The sequence below is a fragment of the Centrocercus urophasianus genome, unplaced genomic scaffold (assembly GCF_019232065.1).
Source record: "Centrocercus urophasianus isolate 14NV4802_14NV808 unplaced genomic scaffold, USGS_Curo_1.0 seq_15, whole genome shotgun sequence".
NCBI classification, from domain to species: domain Eukaryota; kingdom Metazoa; phylum Chordata; class Aves; order Galliformes; family Phasianidae; genus Centrocercus; species Centrocercus urophasianus.
The window spans coordinates 18378300-18386507 of NW_024884697.1; positions in this window are offsets into that span (position 1 = coordinate 18378300).

Below are 8208 nucleotides of genomic sequence, written 5' to 3' on the forward strand. Positions count from 1 at the left end.
TTACTCCTTATTTGACCCTATGTAACGAATTGCAGTAAGGATCTTTTATGAAAAGGCTGCTATAAATCCTTCTGGCTTAGGGAGAACTCCTGACCACAACAGCTGATCTGAAAGTGCACTTCAAATGGACTTTCAGTTGGGAAAACCAATACTGTTTCCTTTTTACACCAGCTTTGAAATGTGTATTGTGTATGTGATCAAGTCTGTCATGATTCAAACTCTAGGAAAAAAAATTCCTTCCCTTTCCTGTTTAGCACAAATTTGTCATGGATGTTTCAGATAGGTCTCATCCGTCTGATGTAGTCACAGGTCATTCTTTACCAAATAAGTAATTAGACAGTACATTAGCCAAAGAAGAACATGTTCTAATGCTTAGGATTGCAAAATTAGTTCAGCAAACAAATGAAAGCTGAGAAGTATAGTCAAAAGATGTAGTCATTTCTTATCACATCGATTTGCTTACAGTCATCTAGCTTAACACGTATCAGAAAGAAGTTCCTGTTAATGTTTCCATAGTTGTAATCAGCATCCAACAACCTGGCACAAGCTAACCCAAAAAGAGCAAAAATGTACAGCAAGCAGAGCGTATCCAGACTGTGATCATTCTCCTTTTCTCAACTTACACAGATAATATGCTTCATTACAAGTAAAAATATTTGTTCACATCCATAAGGAGAGGAGCATTTATAAATCATGCAGCTTGGAGTGCATTCCACATGACTGTCCTTGGCAGCCCAGTTCTCTGAGGTCCCTGGGTATCCATGGAAAATGAAACTTAAGGTATTTCCTGATTGCAGCTTAGGAGTAGTAACTCCACATGTTACTGATCTACTGGCAAACTCCAAATTTCCAGTTCAAAATGCCAGCAGGGTTAAATGTGAGTGGGCAACTATCACTAGGTTATGCAGCCTACTACCCACCTACCTTATACAGAAAGCAGTCTATTGGAAAGGGTAGTCTCCAGCAGCAAGACAGTACTATACTTAGGGCTTCCTCTTCTTCCAGATGTCCCAAATACCCAAGGAGTTGGGATGCCATATCCTTGACCTCCTCTAGAGGTTCCTTATCTTGAGTATTTTTAGGACAATGTTAAGAAAACTTCTGTAGAGAGTTTTAATCTTCTTTAATTCACTTCATTACCTTGTACTTTGAGTAGCTGTTAATTACTAGCATTTAATAATAATGAGAACAGGATTTGTTAGCATGGCAAATAACAGTGATTTAGACCTCTCAGGTTGATCTATGCTTTCCTCAGGTGCAGTGATTTTTTCCAGTTGTACCAAAAAAGCAGTGCATACCATTCAGTTGAGCATAGCCTGGGCAAGGGCATTGCCCCAAAGATGCTCAGGAGGATCCCAGCCTTCAAAGGCCATGGTTTGCTCAGTGTTATCTATGTAAATTCCAAGGGGTTTTCTCGTGCAGAGTAACTCATAATCAGTAGAGAAGAGGAAGTTACACTTCCTCACAGTCCCACATGAAAAATCATTGACACTAGTGGTATTTGCAGTTGTGCAGTAGTTTCTCCTTTTGTCACAGTATGCTGTTCTTGCGTTCTGTTAGCAGTTCCCAGCACAAACTAACTTGGTTGTATCACAAAAGTTTTACTGGAAACTATCATTCCTGTTGTTATCACTATTCACAGAATTCACCATCCATGATTATTGCACCAGTTTTCAGAAATTGTTGCTGAGGGGAAATTCTCAGCTTTGAACAAACTTACATGGTTTACAGTCTACAATACATTTGCACAGTTTTCCATGCAGGACACTGAGTGCAGATTATGGATTCAGAATCAGCCAGTTACTTTCTTTGAGTTACTTCCTCTGACCAAAAAATAAATAAAAAAGAAGCTGTATTGTAACTGGAGAGTGGACAAGAATAAGCAACTCTGCAGTTGGCTGTGTGACAGATCACAGCCAGTTTCTGAGCTCAGGCTCAGAAAAAACTGTTACCTGGAAGGTGGTATTATACATGCAATGTTGTTATTATTGATAATATCATTCCAGATAACATTATTACCTAGAAGCATTAGGCTGTTCCCTGCAGAGATACAGCCACTATGGCACAGATTATGGAATACATCCTTGAAATTTGGCAGTTTTCCTGTTCACATGGTCTCTTGAAAGAGCACCTGAAACTATCTCCAGGATCCTCTTATACCGCCTGCAGAAGCTAAAAATCAAACTCTGGAACGACATTTTACATTGGAATGACTGTTTTTGGTGGTGAATAAATCCATGAATTCAGCGTGAAGCTAACAGTTTAAAGACTGGAACAATTTTCAGACAGGCTTAGAAGAAAGTAAATGAGGAAAGAGATAAAAGAAAGATAAAAGGTTTCAGGTTTTAGCTGATTCTGCTTGATAACAAAGCAATTCTGAAATATATTTTTAATAAATAAAAAAATCACCTAAAAGACAAACACAGATACTCTGCCCCTTCATAATCAATGATTTTTGCCCTCCTGCATAAACAGTTGAAGGACACAAATGACTAAAATGAAACAGATAATGATAAGATACAGATAATGATAAGAACAGATAATTGATAAGAAGAAAAAGCAGAAACTACTCCTGAAGCCAGTTTCTCAATGCAAGGCATTTATAGAATAAAATAAACATTTGGAATTCTCTGGCAAAGTAAAGGAGGAAAGGAATAAAAGTTAAACAAAGGAAAGTGTCATCACAATGTAATAAAAAAGTATTATGATGGCTCATTTTTCCCACAGTGGAAGCTAGAAGAAGAAAGCCAGGAAGTGTGCAGAGACAGGAGCAAATCTTTGGGTTATGAACAGACCAGGAGAAAATTATTTGTGTAATACTGGGAGAAGTATTAGTATAAACTAGTTCTTCTATAATAAGGAAAACTGAGGGAGCAAAGCCGGTTGATGTCTGAAGTCAGTATTCACAGTCAAGCTATTCCCGTTCCTCAGTATGTAATTACTCCTTAATGTGTGCACGTGTTGTCCCTGAAGGCTTGCCTCTGCAATTCATACCTCAGTCATTACCTCATAGGGGGGGATAATCTGACAGCAGATAGATCCTTTGTATTTTGTTTCCAAAGGTACCAAATTAGTCATAGGTTGAACATACCTCTCTTTTGTATCATTTTAACATTTTTCTTTTGTTCCCCTTGCACCTAAGAGGAAATGAGATTTTTATCGGAAAAAAATAAATTAAAAAATTTAAAAAAAGGTGTTTGCAAACCTGCCTTCAATTCCCCATTCTTGTCTCTGCAAACTGGAAGAACCTCCTCGGGACATCTGTCATTGCTATACCACAAAACTATGAAGTAAACAGCAGTACTTGCTATTCTGAATGCGGTTTCATGTTCAGACTGGGAGAATGCTTTGGGAATCCTAGAACTGAAACTGAAGCATCATAAAAAGAGAACTGCTGAGGATGATCTACAGTAGACAGAAGTGGATGGGAAGTGAATGTTTGAAGATAGATAAGAAAAAAAAAAAAGAGGTCTGAGAGGTTTTCTTTGACGTCTTTGCAGAAAAGTATCAAGGAACTGTGGATTTAAAGCTCTGTCAAAACTTATATGATGATTCAACACCATGTGCTTATTTTTCCTTCTGAAAGCTATATGTAGAGTGACTGGGGAAACAGAAGAGCCACATATATGGAAAATGTAGCCATGTCCTGCAGCCGTTACAGCAAAGCCACCACTAAAAAGTAACATGACCCACTTCAGTATAATTGTTTAATCTGTAACTAATTTTCATCAAAGCCATATTTCTTTTGCAATGAAACAGCAAGGAAGTCACCTCCAAAGTAATCCCTCCACCTTGTGATGAACAAGCTCTCCTCTAGGAGCAGCAGCTCAAAGAATGCCTCACCTGGGCTTCCTTCCTGTGCGTTGTGTTAAATGACATCACATGCATACGTGTTTGCTTTTTATGAAATGCATGTTAAAACAGGAAGATAGAACATTTTATGTACCAATTATCTATCTTTTTTTCCAAATAAATGCTTCAGAGATGAATTCTTGGCACACAGTAGGTTCTCTCAGTCTGCAAGCTGGCTCAGACCCCAGGTTTTGCAGTCTGTTTTCAGTATACACAGCAAAAACATTGTGCTTCCCAACAGCTAAAGGGTCACTCCCACCAAAGCCGCAGTTTTGCACTTACAGGTACCACAGCACAGCCATCTATTTAGGAACCAGCTTTTTGGCCTTGACTGAAAGCTCCTGTTCCTTCTCATGAGTTATGAGATGCAAGACAAGAGACATCAGTGTTGAGGTGCTGACCATAAAAAATTCGAATTAAGTCTTATCATCTTCCCAGGGGGAAATTCCAGCCTTGCTTGTTCTTCTCACTGTACCTCAAGTTCCTACTTTATATTCATTATTGCATAGATGGATGGGAGTTCTTCTTCCTCTTATTTTCTTCCAGAACCAAAAGGGTATTTTGTGTAATTCCCAGTCTGGAGGTAGGACAACACAAAAAGTCAGGTTGTAGATGAGGTCAGCTACCACAGCTCAAACTCACCCAGCATTAGCCATTATCACCTAGCTGCACATCCTATGAAATAAGTTATCTCCTGTTATCCTATAATCTTCAATACACAAGTGCACTACGAGAGCAATGGTCTCTGTTTCTTCTTCTCTTTGCCACTTTTAAGAGGAACAAGAGGTTGAATTGCTGCTGAGGAGTCCCACTAGGCTTTGAAAAAACACAGAGAAATGGTGTCTAGAAAAAGTGTTCTACACTCCTTGTCTCAAAAATCAGAGGGAAGGATGACAGCGAAGGAAGGATGGCAATGAAGGATGACAAAGAAGGAAGAGAGGAACAACTGAACAACTAGATGACCTGGAAAATTTTGCTAGGCAGTTTTGGAAGAACTGTGTGATTGGTGAAGTACATTTCAACATAGATTGAAATTTCCCATATCAGCAAAACTACTACATCCAATAGATATTCTCCTTCCCTACTAGTCATTACAGTTGGATGCTATGTTTTGTTTTTCACAATTAATCAAATAAATGTTAAATTCACTGAGCTGTTAAGAAACACTTCATAAAATTCATAGCTGAATAGGTGAAAGAGAATGACTAATCCAAAGCAAACAGTAATCTGCATAAATTAAGAAATAAATACCAGGAGACACTTCCCTTTTGAGCACTCCATGGCCAGTTGCAAGTCAGTGCAATTCCATTCTACAGTTTTCATTTCATTTTCATAACCCAGCCCTTACTGGGTTATTAAGCAATTTAGCCAGAGACAGAGATATCTTCTGATATCTTCTACTAATAAAAAAAAAAAAAAAAAGAAGAAGAAGAGGATCAGAATCATATAAAGGGCATGTAAAAAATATTCAATAGCTTAAGAAGGAATAGTGATGTGAGTTTTTACTGCTTTGGAGAAATGTTGGTGTTAGTTTCTCAGTTGTTCAACAGGTTCATAAATGGTCAAGGTACTGATATAAACCACTTGATGATCATCATAAGGTATTCAAGCCAAATATGACAAATTGAAATGGGTTTCACAACAGTGAACAACTAGAAGAAATTGGTAGGTGACACAGAATGCTGATAAATGAAGTTATGTGTGGGGAAAAAAAAAAAAAAAAAAAAAAAAGAAACAAAAAGAAAAAAAGAAAACAAAAACAATCTTAGCTTAGCAACTACAAAAAACTTCATCAATACCACAATCACTACCTGTACTATGAAGCCGTAGCTACATACAGAACACATTCTGTTCTGGCTTACTAACTCAGTAGATTTGTAGAAAAAAAATGATAATAATCCATAATGAGCAGGCTGCAAAGCTTTTCCAAAGCTATCCATCTTGCAGGAAAATGTTACAGGTCATTTATATTATACTGTCTAATACACAGTGAGTTCCAGTAGTTATCTCTTTGCCCTTCAAATTTTGTTAACTGGCATTAACTAGTGATAAGACAAGGTAATGGCCTCAAGTTGCACCAGTGGAGATTCAGGTTAGATGTTAGGAAATACTTCTCCAATAGAGTGGTCAGGCACTGGGAAGAGCTGCCCAGGGAAGCGGTGGAGTCACTGTCCCTGGAAGTGTTCAAGAAGCATTTAGATGTTGTACTAAGGGATATGGTTTAGTGGGAAATATTGGTGGAGGGTGGAGAGTTGGAGTAGATGATCTTGGAGGTCTTTTCCAGTGTTGATGATTCTATGATTCTGTGATTCTAAACCTCAGATTCCCAGATCCATCTATTCATGGGCTCACAGAACAGGAGAGTAGATGCAGTGTTGTATGTGCCAGTATGACAATTCTTCCACAGGATTAATTTGATTTGGAGATGGCAAAAGGGAAGTCACTAGTCTCATCAAATGACACAACATGGTTGAAGGAGGAACATATTAATCACAGGACACAGCTTTGGCAACTGCAACAAAGTAAGTGACCCCCAGAAAAAGTCAGTATGCACACTGCCCTGACTTAAATCAATGGGGAACTAAAGTTGAGCCTTCAGGTAAACCCAGAAAGGATGCCAGCAAAAGTATGGAAGCTCATAAAGTCCAAAAACAATGCCCATCAAAGCTCATTTACTGAGCAAAAGTCTTTGATTTCTCATACTTAATTACTATACACATATATTTTTTACCCCCTGGACAAAAACCTACAATTACTCACATTTGAGAAGATATTCCATATGTTTCATAGTCTCAAAATGCACTGCTTTCCACTTACCTGGGAATGAATCACTGCACAACTTTGTAGTATTAAGAACTTTTGTTCTTCTGGGAAACAAAACCCAGAATTGTGTATATATTGCCAAGCAAAAGAAAAAATGCCACAAAAGACAAATGGAATTCATACTTCACTGAGGTTTATTAGTCATTACTACAGATGACTTACAGATCAGAGGCATACTTTTGTGGGCTGGACCAAGGCTGTTTTCTTCATGACAATACTGAGTAGTGAATGCTATTGTTTCTGGCAGGCCCAGCAACTGTTGCTGTCAAGCAGTGGTTCACAGAGCAGTTAAGTCATGAGATGGTTTCCCCCAGTGAATATAATTCTCTCCCTTTGTCTCATACTCACACACATGCACATGCATGCACACACACAAGCTTCACAATAATTCACAACTGACAGATTAGGGATGAGAATTGTGCTTGTGAACTATACTATAATGAACATTGCTTAAGGGCGCTTTTCATTTTATTGGAGTTTTTCAGAATTCCTTAAAATGTCCTATTAAATTTAAAAGAAGTTTCTATACAAACCTTAAGGTACAGATAAAGAAGTGCTAATTCTTATCTATGTCCAGGAAAGACCTGATGTAAAAGTTCTCCTTTTCTCTAAGCACTATCATAGAATCATAGAATCACAAGGTTGGAAAGGACCAACGAGATCATCTAGTTTGGGGTTATTTAACAGTGAAAGATAATTAAATCTAGTAAGGATCTATATCAAACAAATCTGTAGCATCTGAGTCTTAGAAATAACCAGAAACATAGATGGTAACTTATATTCTTCAAACACAATGACTGCATTTCCTTTTTAATGATGACAGAGCTGTGCTACATTGGAGTACAGCACCCATTCTGGAATCTCAGTGTCCTCTCTCATCTTCAGCAGTGACACAGTGGCAGCTGTTTGCCATGATACCCAACTTCTCTGTACAAAGGAGATAATGATGAGCGATAAACAGCTCTCTCAAATACATTTACACTATCTTTTTCATTTTTGCAATGTAGTAAATCTTAGTCTGCAGTTCAGCTTGTTCAGAGTAGGTGGTGTATAGAGCATTCCAGGGCTCTTTCAAGAGTAGACTGACTATATCTACACCTCCTGAGGTGAAGGAAAACACCCTGGAGCCAAAGTTGTACTCAAGCTTTGTCTCACATGGGAAAAGTTGTTTTGCCACAAATGAAAGTCTTGGAGAAAACTAAAATGAACGTAATGCAGATGATCAGAATCCTGAAGTAAACTGTAACAACAAAGTTTCACCATAGGGACTACAGTTTTTTTCTTAGATAAGTTAATAAAAAAAATCAAAGATGTTTGCATTCCCCCAAAATTGTGGGTTCTTTCATAATGCCTCTCAAGAGCTGGTTTCCAGATAGTTATCCCTCTATCATTTCTAAGTTCCTGATAAGAACTTTGTTGCAACTGGAATGCATTTATTTCAGTGTCCTGTTGGTGTTTGTCTTTGCAAAGTATCCCTTTAAGTTAGGTCCAGCTGGCTGGAATTGAAAGCGCTGCCTCCTCAGATACATTCCA